Source organism: Pogona vitticeps, chromosome 2 (assembly GCF_051106095.1).
Source record: "Pogona vitticeps strain Pit_001003342236 chromosome 2, PviZW2.1, whole genome shotgun sequence".
Taxonomy (NCBI): domain Eukaryota; kingdom Metazoa; phylum Chordata; class Lepidosauria; order Squamata; family Agamidae; genus Pogona; species Pogona vitticeps.
In genome coordinates this window covers 190,581,161-190,603,129 of record NC_135784.1, presented here as the reverse complement: position 1 = coordinate 190,603,129, position 21,969 = coordinate 190,581,161, and the positions used below count along the sequence as shown (strand labels likewise).

At 43.3% G+C, this 21,969-nt stretch overlaps 1 protein-coding gene across 26 annotated transcripts in view; it reads left to right on the top strand.

Moving 5' to 3' along the window:
• Positions 1 to 5,234: 5,234 nt before the first annotated feature.
• The window catches only part of ADGRL3 (adhesion G protein-coupled receptor L3), a 662,256-nt gene continuing 645,521 nt past the window's right edge, over positions 5,235 to 21,969 (top strand). For 25 of the 26 annotated variants that reach the window (XR_013542364.1, XR_013542366.1, XR_013542369.1 and 22 more), the window contains exon 1: positions 5,235 to 5,370. The gene's annotated coding sequence lies outside the window, so the exon portion shown is untranslated. Of the gene's footprint in view, positions 5,371 to 5,726; positions 5,846 to 21,969 lie in introns of those variants that run through there. The other variant, XM_078386744.1, reaches the window with a different exon arrangement.

The window sequence follows — 21,969 nt, the reverse complement described above, 5'->3', positions numbered from 1 at the left end:
GTACATTGTACGTTGCAAGGTGATATGTGAACTTGCCCGGCTTTATAATAGAACTTCTACTAAAGTGCTGTTAACATGTTTATAGAGGACAGCACTTCGTTGTGTTAATTATCTTACTTGCAGTGCTGAGTTTGAAAAGGGCAGACTCTTAACTCACACGTAGATGCTATAAGCAGGAGTAGTCAGGTTACTCAAAATCTGGGGGTTTCTTCATATGTAGAGTCTATCCATTACCAGAAACCTCTCCTGTTCAGACTCAAGTAATAAAAGCAGGAAAACTACAATGACGGGATCCTCTATGTGTCTTCACAGCATGGACTTTAGTAACACCCGAAAAAGGCTGAAGCAGCAGATATAGTATAGGAACCTTTTCCCTACACTAATCCTTATCTTTTTGCAAATCAGTTTGAAATGAGAGCTCCATATTTGAGCAAGGAGGTGCCATTATCTACCTTTTCCTTTTTATCTGCAAAAATATCTAGTATGGGTGTATCTGTGAAGATTCTCAGTCATCCACGTAAGATTATCTGGAAATTGAGTCATGGCAACTGGACTTGATTCATGATTAGGTTGAAATGTTTCGCTACTCATCCAAGTACAGTGGTGCCTTGACATATGAACTTAATCCATTCTGGAATGATGGTCTTAACTCAAAATGGTTGTAAGTCGAAGCACCATTTCCCATAGGAATGCATTGAAACCCCATTAATCCATTCCAACAGGGGAAAAAAATCACACACACACAAGCAAAAAACCATTGCAAGCCCCATTAGAATATGCTGGGGCCAAAAAAAATCACAAAAAACAAACAAACAAACAAACAAACAGAGCAAGCCCCATTGGAATGCGCTGGGGCCAAAACAAAAATCACCAACAAACAAAAAAGCAATGCAAGCCCCATCGGAAGGTGCTGGGGCTGGGGGGAAAATGACCCCCAAAAAATGCAAGCCCCATCAGAATGCACTGGAGTCGGCAAAAAAGGTCACACACACACACACAAAAAAAAACAACACAGCAAGCCCCATCAAAATGCTCTGTGCCTGGGGGGGAAAAACAGCAAAAAACCCCACACAATACAGCAAGCCCCATCGGAAGGCAATGGGGCTGAAAAAATACTGTACCCCAAAATACAAAAAAAATTACAGCACAGAAACATAACCTCCCAGCCGAAACCCACCCTGCAAAACCCTGTATGTACTCACTCAGAAGCAGAAAGCAGCACCAGGCAGTCCAAAGCCTCCTTCGACGCACACTCTCTAACCGTTGGGGCGAAAGAGCTACAAAGAAGCAGCCTCTTCGCCGACCAACCGTTAGTACATTTGAATTCCCTGCCTTTTTCCCCACCTTTTTTCCAGTCGTAACTTGAAGCTCCAATCACAAGTCGAAGCAAAAATTTGCGGCTGGAGCTATTCGTAACTCGAAAGGGTTGTACGTTGGGGTGTTTGTACATAAGTCAAGGTACCACTGTAGCTTCTTCAGTCTGAGAAACGTTGGTAGGAGACCCATGATATATCCTCCACATTGGTTTCACTCCCCCCTCTCCTTGGGTGGTGAGTGAAAAATCCCACTTCTGCAGTTAACAGTGATCTTTCTGATGTGTGTGGTCTTGTCCTTTCTGGGGACCACATACCTGTGCACTTCAAACCCATACTAAGGCAGAGACCGGACACCAAAACACAAGAGGAACAATATAGTATATGTGGTCCAATGCAAACAGGAGTGTTCGGAGCTCTACACTGGAGAAACCAAATAGCCACTAAACATGAGAATGGCCCAGCACAGGAGGGGCAATAGCTCAGGACCACAATCAGCAGTGTCCCTTCATTTGAAGGACACTTATTTGATTACCAAGATGTAGTCATTTTAGACTGAGAAGATAGGTGGTTTGAGAGAGGGGCTAGGGAGGCCATACATGTGCATATAGACAATCCCTCACTCAACAGGGGGGGGGAGGCCTTAGATACAATCTGTCTCCCATGTATCATGCTGTCCTTTCATCCATGCCCAAAAAGATCCCCAGAAAGACCACACACACCAGAAACACCAGTACTAACAATGGTTAACAACCCATGACTATGGGTAGGGAAGGTCTGCCAAAGTGGGATTTTCACTCCCCCCTCTGCCCCGTCTTTTGTCCATCTAACAAGCCTCTTCAGACCAGGGGGAAGTGAAACCAATCTCAAGGATATATCAAGGATCTCCTAACAACTCTCCTCAGATTGAAGAAGCTACTTGGATGCGTAGCGAAACATTTCATCCTAATAAGAAAGAAGTCCAGTTGCCATGACTCAACTTCCAGATCTAGCATGGACATCTGACATTGTCAGTCAGAAGCCACCACACTCACTTTTCTAATTATTAATGTAGTACTATTACCCTTTCATTGTAATCATGAGCCCATCTACCTGGCCTGGTAGTCATTCTCACTGGTATTTTACTCAGAACTGCTTTGACAGTGCTCGCATGCTGCCTCACAGTCTGGTTTGCAGCTTTCTTTTCCTTTATAGGCTCATTATGGTAGAGGTAATTTGGTGGGATGGGAATGACACAGCCACCCTATGGATTTAGTAGAGATTCTCTAGTGCAACTCTTCACCCTGGGCATCTTTGACATGTGGAACAACGGAATAAACTGTAGTCCAACATATCTGGAGGGCACCAAGTTGGGAAAAACTCCCTGCAGCAAGCTGACATTATTATGAAGGAGCCAGATATATCTTAAGGCTGTTTTACAAGAATGCTATATATCCCAGTGAATCCACACATATACTCCTATTCCACTGATGTAAGATTTTATTTGACAGCTTCATTCATTCATTCATTCATTCATTCATTCATTCATTCTCAATCATTCATTCACTCACCCACTCATTCATTGTAAGGTGACTTGCAATATTTAAAAAGTCAATATTAAAAGCTTTAAAAGTACAATAAAATTGCAATATCAAAAAACAATTAAACAGTTACATTAAAAACAGATATTTAGAAACAATTTAAAACAATTTTAAAACACATTTTTTAAAAAACAAATTATGTGCCGTCAAGTTGGTACTGACTTATAGTGACTCTATGACAGAGCTTTCAAGGTTAGTGGAGTATTTAAGAAGTGGTTTTACCAGTTTCACAACCCATCCGTTTCCATGGCTGGGCGGAGATTCAAACCCAAGCCTCTTGAGTCCTTAGCCATCACTTCATCCACTACACCACACTGGGAATCTTTTGAAAAAGCCATACAACGCTGTTTTTAACAGCCCTGTTCATAGGCAGCTAGTTACTGGAGAAAAAGCCTGCCTGAAGGGAAAGGTCTTTGTCTGCGGGCTGAAGGAAGCAAAGAAGGGACCAGCCTGGCCACGTGTGGTCGGAAGTTCCACAGCTTGGGAGCAGTGCCAGAGAAGGCCCTCCCTTATGTCCTCAGCAAACATATCTGTGAGGGTGGCAGGACTGAGGAGTACACCCAAGTTGTGAAGCTGTGTTTTCAGGGGCGGTGCAACCCCAATCCAACACAGTCTGAATCCCTTTCTCGGGAGCACCGCCGCATTTTCTAGATGCCTTCCACCAATTCCCACAGAGATACAGCGCTGTACAGTGGATGCAGCCCAGCTATAAAAAAAAAACTGGAATGATGCTTCAGCTGGAAGAAGAGTGAAAGCAGATGTGCTACCGAGGTAGAGATGAGGAAGATACCGTAATAAGTCAGCGGGTTGCTTTCAGCGCTTGCAGGGCGAACACATGGCTTTTCACAACCCACTGCCCGACCCGCTTTGCAGCCCGCTTCCCCAGCCCTGCCCAGTCTGAGTCACAGCGCTGGTGTTGCTGCCATTTTTCATTTAAGAGTCGTTTGCTTTCAGAGGACAGGACAAGAGCAAGACACCCTGACAGCTGGAGGAAAAAGAGCTGGAGACACAAAATAAAGCAGACCGAGAAGGTTAAAACGTGTCCACACGGTTCAGGATGAAAAGTGAACAAAGATCCCAAATGGAATACCACCTCCTTCCCCCCCCCCCCCAAATAACAGAAAGAGGTCAAGAATACCAAGTGGGACATTGAAGGGATGTCCCACAGCAATGCTGGTAGGCTTGTTAAGGCTTCGGACCGCCTCACCCTGGTTGGGCCTGATGGGACTTGCAGTCCAGCAATACTCTCTCTCTCTCTCTCTCTCTCTCTCTCTCTCTCTCTCTCTCTCTCTCTGTGTGTGTGTGTGTGTGTGTGTGTGTGTGTGTGAGAGAGAGAGAGAGAGAGAGAGAGAGAGAGAGAGAGAGAGAGAGAGTGTGAGTCACAAGTTGCCCATCCTTGTAACTAAGCAGAAAGTGGCGAGGGGCAAAGGCACCTGGCGCTACCGGGGTGGGCGGGAAGGACCCCACCGCGCGAGTTGGGTGTAAGGGGGAAGGAAGAACGTGGAGCTCAGGGAAGGTCGTCTCCCGGCTGCCTCAGACCCCAGGAGGAGGCCTGACGCCAAAGCACCGCGGGCGGGCGGGGGGGGGCTCTCCTTGAGCCGAGTCGCCCCCTCCCCTCCTTTCTCTCCTCTCGCGTAGGCGCCGAGCTGTAGGTGGAGCTCGTGCCCCCAGCCCTGCCAGATCCGGGCTTTCGACGCGTCTCTTCTCCTCCTTCTAGTGGTAGCTCTGAGGGGCTTACGAGGTCTGGGGGGGGGAGCTCGGCCACCGGGGGACGAGGCTCTTGGCGGCTCCATCCCTGCCGGGACCGCAGCCTCGCCTGGCGACTAGCCGTGTGCCTCTCGCCAAGGAGCGAGGGGGCGAGCGCCCCTCCGGAGGGAGGGCTCCGCAGACCTTCCGCCCCCCCCCAAACTCCCCCACCCCACCCCCGGCCCAGCTGTCTCTCCCTCCGAGCGGGAGGCGAGGCCGGGCCGGGTCTGGCCTGAGGAAGACTAAGAGGAGAGCCACCAGCCTGTCAAGCGGGCCGGGAGCCGGTGGGCGCCTTGCGAAGACGCCGCCGCCTCTAGCTGGGGGCGAAGGGACGAGGATGACGATGGCGGCCGTGGCGGCGGCATCAGCGGCGGCGGCGGCGGCGGCCGGGGGCTTTCTCTGCCCGGGCAGGCGGCGGTGGTGGCGGCGGCGCTGCTGCTGCTGCTGCTGCAGCTCTGAGCACTGAACGAAGCGCAGCCGCAGCGGCGGGGGGCGCGCGCGTCAGGGCGCAAGGCTGGCCGTCGCGGCGAGAGCGGGGCGGAGGGAAAAGGCAGCCCAGCCAGCCAGCTAGCCAGCCGGGAAGGAGGAACGGCGGCGGAGAGTCCGCGACCACGGCCCCGCCGGGCGGGCGGCCTCTCTCTCTCGCGCGCGCTCGCTCTCTCTCTCTCTCCGGCTCGGGATCGGGCGGGCGCGGCGTTGCAGGACGCGCTCCTCGGGGAGCCTGCCGAAAGGTAAGCCGATCCTCTCTCTCTTTCTCTCTGCCTTTCTTCGCGCCTCGCTGGTGCAGATGGTGCTGGCGGCGGCGGCGGTGCCTCCCTGCCTGTCAGCTCTCCTCTCGCTCCCCCCCTCCACTCGACTCTTCCCTCCCGCCTTCCTCAACCTTCCCCCCCCCCCACTCTCTCTCTCCGGTCTCCCTTGGGGGCTGGCGGTGTTGTGTTCTGCTTTCTCGGCCGGAGTGTCTCCTCCTCGCCTCCTCCGCTGCTCTCGACGAGCCGCCGCCGCGCGAGGGAATGGGTCGGGTGGCTCCTCAGGCAATGGCCCCCGGTGGCGGGGCATCTCGCTTCCCTCCTCAGCCGCGCTGAGGGACCCAGAAGGGGGGGGAGACGGAGGAGGGGGGCGGCCTGGCAGCGAGGCGAGGGGTGCCGTGCCGGGCTAAGGGATGGTGCCCCCCTTCCGCTGCAGCAGCCGGGTCCTCGCTGGCGGCAGGTAATGCCAAGCCTTCGGCTCTCGCGGTTTAGGAATGGCATAGATGGCGTGCGTGTGGCGTGTGTGTTTGTGTGTGAAGGGGGAAGTCAAAAACACAGCCCTGTGGCGGGGGGCGCTGAGGGGGGGGGGCTGGCCGTGCAGAAGGATGACATACCCCCCTCTCTCTCCCCCCTCCCCCTTTGGGTCGCAGGTACGCGGAGGGTTCCATCTTTTAAATGTGGCAAGGGCTGGAAAGGAAATGAACCTCCCCCCCTTCTCTTGCTGTGGGTCTCGCAGAAAAGGGGGGCAAGGAAGGGGCGCTCTGTGGACACGAGGGGGTGGTAGCCGCCGCCGCCGCCGCCTCCTCCACCGCCACCGTCTCCCCCCACCTTCAGCGAACGAATGAATGAATGAATGAGCGGTTCTGTTGCCTATGCAGCCCTCCCTCCTTCGCTTGCTTTGCTGGGTCATTTGGGCCACGAGGGCCCCCGACTGGCTTTCGGGAGGGATCTCTCTCTCTCTCTTCCCCCCCCCCCTTACACACACCCTCCTTCCGCGACTGCTAATGGAGCCTTGCCTTGCAGCGCCCTAAGTCTTGGCCCTACCTGGCGTTTTGTTCTCATTAGCAGGCGGGAATTCAATGTCGCCAATAGCAACGGGCTCGGCTTCTTCTTCTTCTTTGCCTCTCCGCCATAAAAGATGCGGTGGCCCAGATGTTGAGATCTAATAGTTGCAAAAGCAAGGCGCTCTCTTCCTCTTCCCTCTCATCTTGGCATGCGAGGTCTCTCCCTGGGAATTGCTGTTTGGGAGCCTTGGGCGGAAATGGCTCGGTGGACCCGAAGACAAAGTCTCTGGCTGTAACGGTCAGGTCGCCCACGTCCCACACTAGAGCTCTGCTGGTATTGATGATACCCATCAAGAAGAGCTGGCTGGCCTTCGCACTCCCCATACAGTATACTGTTGCTCTTTGCACAATGAGCTGCTGAGGAGGAAGGGCCAGAGGCCACAGGACCAGCACTTAACCATGACTGAGGTGCTTTAAAAGGTGGGCTGGCTGGATTGTTCTTTAGAGAAACCTGCCACAAACAGTTCTGTCAGGTGTGCGTATAAATGGCCTTCTATGCCCTTTCCCCACAAATTCCTTCCTCAACTAGAATCCAAATGAGAAAGACCGTTTCTCATGGCCGAGGAATGTCTCTTAAAAAGAAGAAATAGGTTATATTTCAATCTCTTTTTAAAAATTTTTTTCCTCAGGTAAATCAACCATCCTCACATTTCTTTATCTACTGTGTTACTATCACTGAGGTGATGCAATCCCTCTTGTGGCTTTAGCTGCTGCTGTTTTGTTGTTTGTTATGAGCGTTATTCCTTTATTTAGCTTACCATACTCAAAGGACCTCTGTTGTGTTGCATCCCGTTCAAGAAGGCAGAGATGACTGATTATTAACCACTGGGTTGTTTTTGTGCAGAGTTCCTCGTGTTTAAAAAAAAAGGGAAACATGGGCCTACCGATTCACATTAATCAAAATTAATTGAGTTGCCGGCAAACAAACAAACAAAAGAGATGCAAGGCTTTAGTTTATAAGGATGTGTTCATTTTGCGAAATTAGGAAGACAGTTATGCATATCTTCTGAAAGTATGAATGATTTTGCATTGCTTTGAAATGTAATTGCCTATAAATTCTTTTGAGATGTGTTTTCCTAAAGTAGGTTGTTTCCCCCCCCCCCATTACAGTTAATGTAACTTTGAGGGGGGTCACATAATAGCATTTTTTTTTCTAAGTTGTTGAAAATTCACCCTTGTACTGGCTTTAGAGCCTTCTGGGAAGATAAGAGTGGATCAATGTCCTTTGTTCCTTGACAGTCTGTGTTTCATGGTGCTTGTGCATTCTGTAGGTCATCTGCAGGCAAACACCCATCAAGGGGTTAGGCTATACAGGTACAAAGAACTAGGATGGACAGATTATACAGTGCTTTACGTTTTGCATGGCCTGTAGAGTCTGTAAGAAAAGATTTGCAAGTAGCCCAAAGTCACATTTTAGGGGACCAGAAGGATGGATGTACAAATAAACCTCTCACAAATAAACCCAGCACTTAACGTTGATGCTTGCTTAGGTGCACAGTCTGGTAGTGGTGACAGGGATTTTGTTTGAGGGGAAAAATGAGTACAGCACAGTTTATTTCCCTTCTCTGGAGTTTGATATGAATAAATTCTAAAGGAATTGTTGGAGTCCATTGTCAGGACTGGTGGGGTGAGGGGGCACCCCATCATATGGGATGAGGTGTGCCTCATAGGAAGGTGCCCCTCCTGCTGTTATTATAACATAGGAGGCTGAAGAGCAGAAAGCAAATGAGTGTTCCTGTGGGCAGGGAGCTGAGGCCTCACAAAATTTTTCTGATCCCTATGTTTTATGTGTGACCTCTGCTGTGAAATAGTAGTGTCTGGAAAAAAAAATACTGTGTGTTCTGTATACCTGACTCTGTGTGGTAATAATCATTTCTTAAAAATAAAATAGCTATTGCTAGGCCCCAAAATTATATTGGTTCTGTAAACCTAATGAGAAAATAAATGAATCTCATCTTCCCACCTTGCTGTCTGTAGAGCAAGGAAAACATACACACACATGCCGACAGACAGATACACTTAATTATCACCACACATATTGTGTGAAAAACCACCATTTTATGAACTATTCTGAATTTTGTGGCTCTTGTTGAGTCATTGGTTTCTTCAACTGCTGTTCTAATTGGATTGAAACAGAGTTGCCCGCTGCCTGGCCTCAGAACCCTTTCTTATGTTACTTTGAAGTCCTTGATTTTTCTTTTCTTTTCTTTGAATGAACATGTTTGAAAGATTCCTTTAATGGTGTCAAATGCACTTGGTGCCGTTTCTGCAAACAGTTAAGCTTGGATGACATATTGGGTGGAAATTATACAGCTTCAATAATATATACCTGCAAAGTATATTCTGTAGGTGGCTATCTTACGGTACAGGTGCCATATGTAGTAGATGTAATGGGTTGTTGGTCTATGTGTTATAATGCATGTTGGAGTGACATCTCAGGAAGAGGACTTGTGTTGCAATACATGTGCCTAAAAAGCTCACAATTACTAATGTGTCTTGTTAAAGTACAGTACAGTAGGGTTACATCTTGGCCATTTCCCAATGAATCTCTTTGACATTTGTTCAATATATGGTGCTCAGTGAGAAAATGTTCCATGCTGGATCTCAGACAAATCTTGTATATTTCAGTTACTTTTTTTAAAAAAATCAAATTTTTGGTTCTCTACATGCCAAATTACCTGGCTAGCAAATTCAATGTGTATTGGCCTCCTGGGCTTGGGGAGATTTTATTTATTTACTCATATTGGATTAAATGGCGGTAAAGCACAGGTATTTATGAGACTTTGGGTGGGGAGGTGTAAATAGATGTCAGATATCTTGTTCTTTAGAGAAACCTGCCACAAACAGTTCTGTCAGGTGTGCGTATAAATGGCCTTCTATGCCCTTTCCCCACAAATTCCTTCCTCAACTAGAATCCAAATGAGAAAGACCGTTTCTCATTGGTCGAAGATTACTCAGAAGAAGAGGTTAGTTCTTTACAGTACATCTTCTTATGGCTTCTTTCTCTTTGCCTCTTTATAATAACTGAACTCTTTTGCTAGGATTGCTTTTATTGGATGCTTTGGAAAACCCTGGAAAAATGAAATGATCCTCTGGATGAGAAAATATGATTCATCTTCTAAATAATCTTAATCTCAAACACATACTGTATTCCATTTCAATCTTTGTCTGTTTTTCATTCCTTTTCTGTACCCTTTTAAAACTATACCCCGTCTCAAAATCATGTCTTTTGCATTGGCTAGAATACTAATATTTTTGATGAAACAGAATCAATGTATTGTGTATTTAATCAAAGTGCAGTTTCCTTTCTCTAGAGGCTGAGAATCATTCTGCACAATTTTGTTGCTGGCACCTAAAATCTGGATATCTAAGATGCTGCTTTTTTTGGGTTTTGTATCTGAAAAATGAATGGAAAATCCAGAAATTAAAATACAGTTTAAGAATGTTGTCAGAAACTGAGGAATGTTATGGCCCCCAATATAACCTGGATTACCTGGATTCTCCACTTCTGCCTCACAGTCTTTTTCTGGCACCAAGCGAAGAGGGTTGTGCAACTTTATCTCCAAATACTGATGGACAGTGTGAAACCTCAGGTTAGCCAGGCTGTGGGTGGGATCCCACATACTTCCCTTAGTTATCAGTAGAGGAGTACCTTTTGCCTATTGCACCTCAGACCTTGCTTTTCCAGCTTCAGTTTATCACCTGATCTAGGTCTGATGATCTCCTCCCTGAGCTGCAACATTTCCCTGACATAAGGAAGTTATTGGTGCTTAAGAAGATGGTGTCAAAGACCAAGATCATTATGGCAGGGAATTTGGGCCATTTCAGTTCGTGATCTGCAACACTTAAAAGTGTGGCACCATCCATAGTTTCTAGTTTGTGAACTGAAGTGGGGAATCTCTTTGCCATGCATGATTAGAAACTTAGAGGACTGTTGCCAATAAACGTTTTAAGCCTGTCACAGATTGTCTCTTGACATTATTCCAGGAAGGAAAAGACAGGAGGATCTCCCAGACAACATGGAAGACATTGAACTCCTTTAAAACCCCAAATCAGAGAGGAAGATGGTCTTCCCTTCCTTTTTTCTATGCAACCCAGTTGGTGGGTCCTACTGAGATTTTTCTGCCGTGTAGCAAGAAACTCTTGTGTTAAAGAACAATTCATGTTATTGCTACTTGCATATCCAGTTAAAAGATTGTTATGGCTGATAGTGCTTTATCAGGGCAGGTAGTAGCTTTTTGAGATACCCAGTGTGGTACAATGGACAGAGTGAAGGACTAATTGACTTAAGAGACATTGGTTCAATTCCCATTCAACCACAGAAGATCATGGGAGTGGGGGAATAGAACTGGTAAAACCAACTCCTTCAATATCTCACTTACTTTGAGAGCCCGATTAGGGTGACAGTTCCAACTTGATGGCACTCGACAAAGCCCATTTTCAAGCAGTGTCTCAAATGGGAACTGCTGATGTAGTTCTCTTTGTGATGTTTCTGTGAGCAAAATGGCTAGTGATCATCCCCATGTATGTTTACTGCTGTAATAATTAATGCACAAGAAAGATTGGTTTTCTTTTAAAACCAATTGTATTCTGCACACGTGAGGGAAGAATACGAGGGCGAGCTGGCAGTTCACATCCCATAGGCTTGACCTTGAATAAGGCATTTGTAGAGTGGTCATAGATGGAGTGCAGTTTCTTCAGATCCTGATTGCCCACTAGGACAGATCAGAGTAGTCTTCATCTGGACTCATTGAGGTTCACAGAAGTAATAAATAAGGGAAACTGGAAATGACCTGTTAAGGCCAGATTGTAGGCTGAATAGAGATGTACCCAGGTATTTTGTAACAAGTAGAGTTAAAGTTTGGGAGGAAATTAACACCAACAATGTTAATTTAAAAAATATTGTAGGAGAGATTTGACTGTGTGTGATGTCTAGAATTATTTTATTTTTAAATGTGGTTGGGAAGGGAATTCTCTTTTTAAAATGAGATGTAAATCTTAAAGGTAATAGAACTGTTATAATATTCTTTTAAAAGCCTTTGGTATGTTCTTTTGTAAACGCGTTTCATAAAATTTTGCTTTTCTTCTGCTAGAGATTTATTGTCCAATTTTATATACATTACCAAAAGACTAATTAATTTCCCTGTTGAAAAATAAGACACTTAAACAGCTTTCTTGACTACCTGAGCTATTATTGGTGGGTGTAAATAACATGGTGAGCATAATTAAACATTTGAATACAGATGAGGGACTTAATCTGTATGATATATACTGTATTTGTCTGCTGTTGAAACAGGCTCAGCTAGGAAACGTAATGAATGGTAAACCTGGTGTGTTTGAATGCAGTTATAAAGCACAATAAATGGACTTCATTGGAGACCATTAGCATAAACAGGCTAAATGCTCTTAAACTCTTGTTGTAGGGATTCGTGGATCAGACTCTTAAAACAAATAATAGATTACTAAAAATGCAATGAACAGATGGATTGGCATCTTAAGATCATAGATATGTATTTCCATTAGAACTGCAACAACAAATAGATATTAAAAAAATCCTTGAGTTGACTCAGAACAACGTGTCCACCCCCACTCTGTTAGGAAGCGTTATTTTAAGCAACAACAGAAGCAACAAAAATTACACTATTTTCAGTAGAAATATTTAGAAAAACCATACATTACAAGAACCATTTCAAGGCGGCTTTCACTTTCTATTGTGCATTGAAAGTAGTATCTTTTCTAAGATGATGTTTGCAACAGCATATGTGTGCATAGTCTAAAAAGGAGGAACATTGTACTTCTTGCTTCAGAATTACTATTTCTCCTCTACATGGGTAATTGATAGATTGATTTACTAAATTCTTACGATTAACCAACTTTCTTTATTTGAGCAAAAACCCTGAGTTCCATGAAAGGGCTAAGTTTCAATAAACCTTGGTTTGAAGGATCCCAAGCAAGCCTTTTTCGCCTTCACATGTTTCAGAGTTCTTCAAACTTCAGCTTGCAGTTTAAAACCAACCATAGCTTAGTTGTGCTGATGGAATCCCAAAAAATAGCTCTTGTCTTCCAAATGAGAACAAGAAATCCATTTAAATTCATACCTTTTAATTCTGGTTTGGTTGGTTGGCTATGGCAACATATTTGAGCATGAAATTGGAAATTGAGACTGTATGAGAGTGGAAGATAGAACTCACCTTTAATTTATGGTCCTCCAAACTGAGACTCTTTGGAACTCACCCTGAAAGTTTACCTTACTAGCCAGGAAGATCTTAGTTTAGACACTTGCCGTTGTGACTAGGTGGCATTTGGCAAGCTCTTAACAGCTTCTGATCAGCAATATGGAAGTGAGAATAAATACTATTGTTTAATGTTAATTCATTGCAACATTGCTTACAACTGTTAGAATGAAATGCATATAATTGGATTAAATTGTGTGAAAAATATTAACGTGGTTATCAAAATAATTGCATTAATTGACACCCTTCTCTCCTATACTATAGCTACTACTTCATAGTCTTGTCTCGGCATCTGAGCTACAGCTAGAGCTGTGGCTGCACAATAATATTTCACTTATAATCTACAGTCAGATAGAACCGCATTATGCTGATTCAGAAGGGGCTAAATTGGCTGCATGTTTGCTTTCATACACAATTCATGATACTGTACTCTTATCTTTAAAGTCCTGAAAGGTTTGGGACTGGAGAACTTGAAGGCCTGCAAACTGTTGTGGAAATTTAACTTGTCTGCCTTTGACTTTTGTTGTATAGATCTTGTTGGGGCATCCAGTTACAAAACAGTGTGCTCCTAAAGGTGCAGCTGTCACTGTTATTAGTGTGCCAGTTAAATTTCTCTCTCTCCAGATATCTTAATTTTAATTAGTTCATGCAGTGTAGCTGTTCTTTGCTTTTGATTGTGTTTTGTGGTTTTTAAGCCATAATTTTCAGCAAGGATGAAGAACTGTACAAAATTGTGTTAAAAAAGTCAGTAGCCCATGGAAATCCAAGACAGTATTGGGAGAATGGTAGCCTATAAATAAAACAAATCATGATCATCATGACTTTGTCATTTTCTGACACCTTCTATACCTGATGTTGCCATGGATTTTTGGAGGCTGGCAAGTTATATTATTTGCATAATGACCAATGCACTAATTTTGCCACTCTATCATGTCTAACATTGTAATCTGTGCAATCTTTGGACATTCACAGATGAAATGTGACACAGTTTCATCTTCTCAGCAGAGTTGAAATTTGCTGTTAGCACTAATTCCTTGACTCTTAGCTTTCATCACATTGGCTTGGAGTGCTTGTTCTTGTGTAGCAAAGTCAACCCTTCAGTTTCTTTCTTAATGGTCCTGAGTTTTAGCTGTACCCATGTTGAATTATTATAATGCTTTCCATCAATAGTTCACAGGTGTTGTCCATGTAGTGTTTATTTTTCCAACTGTTTAATTATTTTTCAAATTGTTGTTTCTTATATTGAGCATTTTTTTTCTGTTGTTTTCAAAATAATTTCCGGATCCAAACTGATAGCTTGAACATAAACACACCAGACATAGTAGTAATAGAACAAAGAAATGTCTTGATCACTGACATTGCAATTCCAGAGGACGCCAAAGTTGAAAATAAAGAATTGGAAAAACTAACAAAGTATAGTACAGAGACCTGACAATCGAAACATCTCACCTCTGGAAGAAACACACTTCAGTGGCCTCCATAGTCTTTGGAGTTTGGGAACAATATCAAGAAATACACAGTATTATAAACAGTTGCAGATCTCAGAAATAACACCATCAGAACTATAAAAAAAGATGGCAATATTAGGAACAGCATACTGTGCCAATATTCGACAGATACTTTGGTTTTTGTTTAAAACTGGCATATGTTATATAATTTTTTATTGATGGTGCCTGGTAATAATAATAATAATAATAATAATAATAATAATAATAATAATAATAATAATAATAATAATAATAATAATAATAATAATAATAATAATGATGATGATGATGATGATGATGATGATGATGATGATGATGATGATGATGATGATGATGATGATGATGATGATGATGTGCAGACAATATGGCAAAAAAGGATCTATTTTGGCTTTTATTGTTTGGTTACATGTGTTGTTGCTTTTATTATTTAATGTTCATCACCGTGATATATTTTGATGAAGGGAGATTTATAAACATCAAGATGAGTATATATATCCATTTTTCGTATCTAGAAGTTCTGCCTTTATTTTGAGAGGAAAACGGTTTTAGCCTGCATAATTGTAAAGGTAAATTTGAACATGTAATGGCGAATGCCTCAAATATTGTCATTAGTGTTGAGAAAATTGCCCATTCCTGCTGTGCTATGTTCTTGGAAGCCTGATATTTTTGATAGTTGTCTGGATTTAAATCCCAAAGATGAATGGCTATGTATTCAGGCAACCTGTTCAAACATTTGCCCTTGCAAGTATGTATTGAGGGGTACTTCTTGGGTAATTGATTTTATGCGTACATTGTTTAGAGTACTGTTGTACACTAAGTCAGTAGTACAGAAATACACAAATGAATGAATGAATGAATGAACAATTGAATACATCTGTCTTTACAAACACTTTGACTTCATAATTAAGTGATTTGATAATTGATTGTTTGAATCTCATCTATTTAAATGTAGGGAGTGATGATTGTGCAATTGACTTTTATTAGTATTTCCTATGGTTCCAATCTGACCCACCATGTCCTCAACTCCTTGAAGTGGCCACATGTCTAGTTTTGACAGATGAATTTCAGTTTGTTCAGCCTGATGATGCAGACGTTGATTGGAGGAATGAGACCAACCACTTGTTTATTAGGCCAATGCATTTCTTGGCTGACAAGAGTGACCAGATGATAGCTAACCAGTTGAGTGGTGCAGATTGCAAATGGTTCTTTGAAGTAGGGTTACTGTCTAAAGGAAAATCATAAGAACTATGATAAATAAGACCTTCATCGTATTCCACTGCTCACTACTACCAGTCTGTTCCCAATCTTTCTTTGTTAGAAAAAGGAAACAATTTCAGGCTTCTTGGATGAAGCTGATTGTTTGGACCCACTCCAGTCTGGATTTAGGCTAGATTTTTGTGACAGAACCATTTTCGGCTCCTTGATAAATGACCTATGGGAGGAATGAGTCATTTGGTTCTGCTTGAACTTCTTCAAGGCATTCAATACTTTTGACTGATATCCGACGTCGTTTTATGCTGTTTGGCTGTTATGTATGATTTGATGATACTGTTTTGTCATGATCCTGGTCTGTTATGGTTGAACATTCTCGTTTGGTAGTAATGGGAAAATACTGCTCAAATTCATGCCCCTTGCCTTGAGGGAGTCTTAATATAGTCTTCTGTGTTTTTCAACAATGCCATGAAACCATTCAGGAAGGCCATCCATATTTCTAGGGTCAGGTCTGTTTTCCACCTCTTATATCTGACAAAGTGGGCTAAGAAGCGCCACAAAAGCTTACATTAGAATATAACAGACAATAAGGAACCACAACAATTTTGTCTTTTTAAAAAAAATTATTTTGTTTTTGCCTGATCTGCTTGCACAGACTAACACGACTACCTCTTCTAAAACGGCATCTTTTAATTTACTCATCCCTAAGTGAATCCCATCAATAGTTGCCAATGAGTCAAAATTCAGTTTTCTGGTACAGATGGGGAACCTCTACATGGTTTCTACTATAGAATATAAAATGACCAGCATGTTGATGAAAAAAGACATCCACCATCTTTCAAGTCATCCTCATAATTTGTTGCCTTGAAATTTCTAAATGACTTGGTAAAAGGTTAATTAAATAATAAAGGTGACTAGGTTTTCACCTATTCATTTAGAATTCAACTCTCTACACTTGTGCCAAGCTACCATCTCCCTTGTTCAGTGATACCTGTTCCCAAAAAGAGTGTTCGTAGGACTGCAGTTAGTTTAACAATGCAAAGCAATGTAGATTAACCCAGAAATAAATTTTACTGTATTGTTACTTCTATGCATAGGTTTATTTATTATATATATTCTGTCTTGTCTCCTGCTATTTCATTTATATTTCTATAAACATATTTAGCTGTTGGTAAAACACATACAGTATTTCTACAGATACTTCATATGCAACCAGGAAGGCTGCAGTTAGAAAATACTTAAAGTGCAACCCTGCACCCACATACTTGGAAATAAACCTTAGTGCATACATTGGGATTTACTTCTGAGTATACATGCTTAGGATTGGAGTGTTAGGTTTTTTTGAACTGTAGAAACTAAGCCTGTTGCATAAACGGCTGCATCAGGCTGCACTATATGCCTTCCTATTAAATGTTCTTGTTATATATCATTAAGCTGTTTCTGACTTACAATACCCCTATGCATTAATGACGTCTAAAAGGGCTTGTAATTAACAACCCTGCTCAAGTCTTAAGTAATGACAGTAATATTAATAATAGTAGTAGCAGCAGCAGTAATGTGCCATTGTGACTGCTGCCACTTCTGCCCAAGGTCAGGGTGGCCCTTGACCATCAGCTCCATGAACTACAGACTCAGTGTTTGCAGGAAATTGCCTTTCATAGAATCAGGTTGTGGGGGTATACCATCAGAATGCATGCCTTGAACCCTCCATTCACACAGTTTACAGGGAGACTTAGTTTCCCCAGTGCTCATTGCCTACTGTCCTTAACTCGGTCCCAGTTCCCTTCACTGGTTTGCCAGAGACCTCAGTCCGGGGCTGATGTGCATCACTGACCCCAGCCTTCAGGGAGGACTGGTACTGCTGAGTTGATGAAGGTGCCCAATTCCCAGCAGCTTGTCCTTGATCAACTGCTTGCAACCACTAGGCGACTCTTCCTCCACTAGAACCTCTTCGCGGGTCTTCCAGGTTGTGGCTTGGCTGGGCACTTGGGCCTCAGTTGTTGGCGGAAGGGGGCAGGCAGGGCAATGAAGGATGTTTCCACCTCCAAATTTGGAGGTCCAGTACTATGAGGCGGTCTTCTGGAGTGCTCTGGCACTGTGCGGCTTGCCCAAAGATACACAGACTGGCCCATTTCCTGGGAAGTACAGTTGGGAATCTTCTGGCTTTTCAGCCAGATACCGAACACACCAAGCCATCCAGCCAGCCTAAGTGAATATTTATCATTAACTAAAGCAGCAGTGCTATATATCCAGTTACCTGGGAGTAAGCGCCATTGAACTCAGTGGCACTCATTTTTGAATAGTCATATAAGGGATTGCATTCTCATTAACTTTAATCCCAACTTCATCTATATGGATGCTGTTTAAAAACATGAGGAAGCTTCCTGCCCCCCCCACCCCACCCCACCCCATGTTTTTAATAAACTGCCCAGATTAGTGGCTTGCCACTAGATGGGCAGGGTATAAGTACTATATATATATAAATCACTAGATATTAGCACAACAATTGTCGAATGTATATCTGCAGGTAATCCTGTTCTCAGATAGGAGAAATGCATTGTTTTTTGGGGGGAAAGGGATCGACATCTCCCAAAGCTCATGTATCCTCAACATGCTGTGAGATGAAGCCTGCAAAATGAGGAGGACTGATGATAGAAAGAGATCTTCTCTTTCTGAGAAGCTTCATGGTGCAGTGGTTAAACGGTTGTACTGCAGCCAAAACTGTGCTCATAACCTGGGGTTGAGTCCCAGGTAGCCAGCTCAAGGTTGACTCAGCCTTCCATCCTTCCGAGGTCGGTAAAATGAGTACCCAGCTTGATTGGGGGGGGGCAATGTGTAGCCTGCATAAATTAAATGGTAAATTGCCCAGAGAGTGCTTTAAGAGTGGTATAAAAGCAGCACACTTTGCTTTTGCTTCATCTTCTTTATAGAGATGTAGCAGGAAGTGTTGTATGGGAAGGGATGGCTGGAGTGCAGTACCATTTCAAAGGGGGAATTCAGAAGCAGGTCAGACATGCCTCTTCTTTATCTGGTCTCCCTAATGTGGGCTGCATCCACACACAATGCCTTCAGCTCATGCGGCCCTGATTCTGTCACAAATTCTGAGTCACCGTTCTCAGTCGCAGAAAGATTTTCTGTGTGTATCAAAGCCAGGTCCAGGTCTGGAACACAGGTGACTTCCTCTTCCTCTCCCCCTCCTCTGGGAGAAAGAGGACAGGCACCTTTGCCTGCAGTATTTGCTTCTCAGATGCTACCACCTTCAGCAGAGGGATGAGGTGGAATAGAAAACAAGCGAAGACTGCAATAGGGAGTTGTAAGCAGGGATAAGTTTAAACTCCAGCCTAAATGTGTAAGTTTCAAATTATTTCTAACAGTTAACACATAGTTTATATTTAAATAAAATTTCAATGCCATTATCCTCTTGTTCCTCAAAAACCTTAAGTCAGTACTGTAGTCTAACTCGTTTTATTCCTTAGGGTTACTGCTGGTGTCTGTCCAAAATCATGGCTAGCACAAATTGGTGGCATCCATTTGACCATTTGAAGCTAGTCTGCATCTGAGGCACATATTTCTATCTTTAACCCAGGATGGAGTTTACAGGATCTGTTCCATGAACTGCTGTTATTTTGACCAAAAGCACCTCTGGCTTCAGCTTCTTTATCCTCATCTAATGTATTAACTAATTACAAAAACAGATTCAGAACCCCAAGAGAATGAGACATTACTGCATTAAAATATTCCAAACTGAAACATCAGCATTGATTGACATCATTAATATATTCCACATTGTAATTTATACCAACTCTATTTGAAGTACCTGTATTCAAATTACCCTCTTTTCACTACATATGTGTGTTAATTTCCCTTTAAAATTATAATATATATCCTGTAGATCTATCTGTCTGTCTGTCTGTCTTATAATTTTAAAGGAAAACTAACACACATATATAGTGAAAAGGGAGTAATTTGAATACAGACAGTTCAAATACTGTATATTTGAACTGTCTGTATGCAAATTACACCTTTTTCACTATATATGTGTGTTAGTTTTCCTTTAAATATATAAAAAATGTGTGTCAAGGACCAGTAACCAGTCGTGTTTAGCTTGCTAGAAATAAATTCCTTCATATACCTATAGTCTCTCGGTAATCACTTCAGGTTTGGGTGGCAAACTGAGGGGTTTCCAGGCAGCCATCACATGTTTCTGCTTCACCATCCTGGAAGGGTAATGAAACACTGGTTTATGCATGCATTGCACACACATGCACAGTCTGAAAATTCACAAAACATAATTTCATAACAAGCAATCTGTGTGTAGGCATCCTTCAGTCTCGAGAGACTATGGTAATGTGCTCTGTATGCAGGACTTGGAACAGCGTCTAGTGTGGCTGAGAAGGCCAATTCAAGAGTGACAATCCTTTCCACACTGAAGACAAATATAATCTGTCCCCTGTTTAACTCCCTGATTTTGCTGGTTTCGGGACTGCCTCTTTGCCTCAGCCTGCTGGACAAGTGTCTCTTCAAAATGGGAGAGGCCATGCTGCATCACCTGCCTCCACGCTGAATGTTCAGATGTCAAGGTTTCCCATCTGTTGCGGTCCATTCCTAAGGCCTTCAGATCCCGCTTGCAGATATCATTGTGCAGTATCGCAGTTGTGGTCTCCCTCTGGGGAGCTTTCGCTGCATTAATTCTCCATACAGTGATGCCTCGCTTAACGATTGCCTCATTAAATGACGAAACCGCTTCACAACGACGCGATCGCAAAACAATGGTCTAAATAGGGTTTTTTTCAGTTTGTGATGATCGGTTCCCTGCTTCAGGAACTGATTCTTTGCAAAATGATGTTTTTTAACAGCTGATCGGTGGTTTCAAAATGGCCACCGGGTAGTTAAAATGGCTCCCCGCTGTGTTTAGGGATGGATTCCCCGCTTTACAGGCAGCGAAACTGGCCACCCTATGGAGGATCTTCGTTGGACGGTGAGTTTTCAGCCCATTGGAATGCATTGAACCAGTTTCAATGCATTTCAATGGGCTTTTTTGTTTTGCAAGAAAATGTTTTCGTAAGACAGCGATTTTTGCGGAACGAATTAACATCGTCTTGCGAGTACAGGAAATCTTTTGGAATCCGACCATCAGCCATTCTCACGACATGCCCAAGCCAATGTAGACATCACTGTTTCAGTAATGTATACATGCTAAAAATTCTGGCTCGTTCTAGGACTACTCTATTTGGAACTTTGTCCTGCCAGGTGATATCAAAAATGTGTAAGAGACAATACATATGAGACGATGCAGCTTATAAGGAACTGAGTGCAAATAGTGTGACCCCAAAACAGAATGCCATGTGTTCTCACGCACAGCCTCAGCTCCAGTGAAAGATCCATTTAATAGAAAGACAATCTGATGAGGTTGAAAGACAAGCAGTATATACACCCCTCCTGCAGAGATGTCCCTCTGTCTTGCTACTGCCCTCCTGGGCCCTGCACTGGTTTTCTGCAGCTTTGCTTCTCCCCCAGCCCCCCCCCCCCCCCCGGTCCTTTACCTGTTAGCAATCCGTTTCTTTTGGGAATTATCTGAAAGCACTTGGGAGCAAACCGCTTCCTTTGGGGCTGAGAGACATCAATAGGAAAAAAAGAAAGAAAGGTGGAGGCTTTTCCTCCACTTTGAGACAGTCCCAGCAGATGGCAATAAGGGGGGGGGGGGAGAGAACCTGGAAGAGTTCAGGTTTCTTTGATCAACGCCAAGAGAGGTTTCTGGGGGCTTTATCAGACAGTAAGAAATAAAGGCAGTGGAGGGCATTTAAGAAATTAAAAACTGACCCCATCTTGGTGGTTTGAGTTAAAGACCTGTCCTTGATGAAACATCTTACTTACAGGAGCTTACTTCTTTTTTATTGTTGACACGAAGAGCCCTGCCTCAGGTCCCTGCTTTTCAGAAAGCTGATTAACTGACACAGATAAATAGCTGAGGTTTTTCACCGGTTGACTTGCTTTGCTGCATCTTCTCAAAGATCTGAGTATTTCTCTGTATTGGATTTCTTTTCTTTTTCTTTTTCTTTTTTTTTTTAAAAATAAACCTTTGTAAGGCCAGTTGGTTTTGAAATGCCTTTGGAATGAAAACCTGCCTTCTGATTTTGCTGTTGTTTGGATTGGTTTATTGCATAATTAATAGATGGAAGCTGGTTTTCGCAAAAAGGAAAAGCGAGCTATTCATCTTTTAAATAAGCATGTTTTTTTTTTTTTTTTTTAAAAAAAGAATGTTTTTGGGACCAGTAGTTGCATTAGAACCAGGCAATCGTGTCAGGGGCCGTGTGTCAGCAACACAGCCAGCATGCAGCCCACTAGACGTAAAATTTGCTTAGAGCCATCCTTTCTCACTCCACCAGGATTCCATGACTCCTACTCTGTGTGAGGGGAGAACACAGGAAATGAAATTGTAGTTCACACCAAACACCACACACAGTAGTACCATAATTAAGAAAGCTTCACTAAAAGGTAACTATGGCTAGTGGTTGCCTCCTAATGAAAATCAGAAGCTACTAGTAAAATTCAAAGATTTTGGAATTCATGGTTTGTGTTAACTATGCT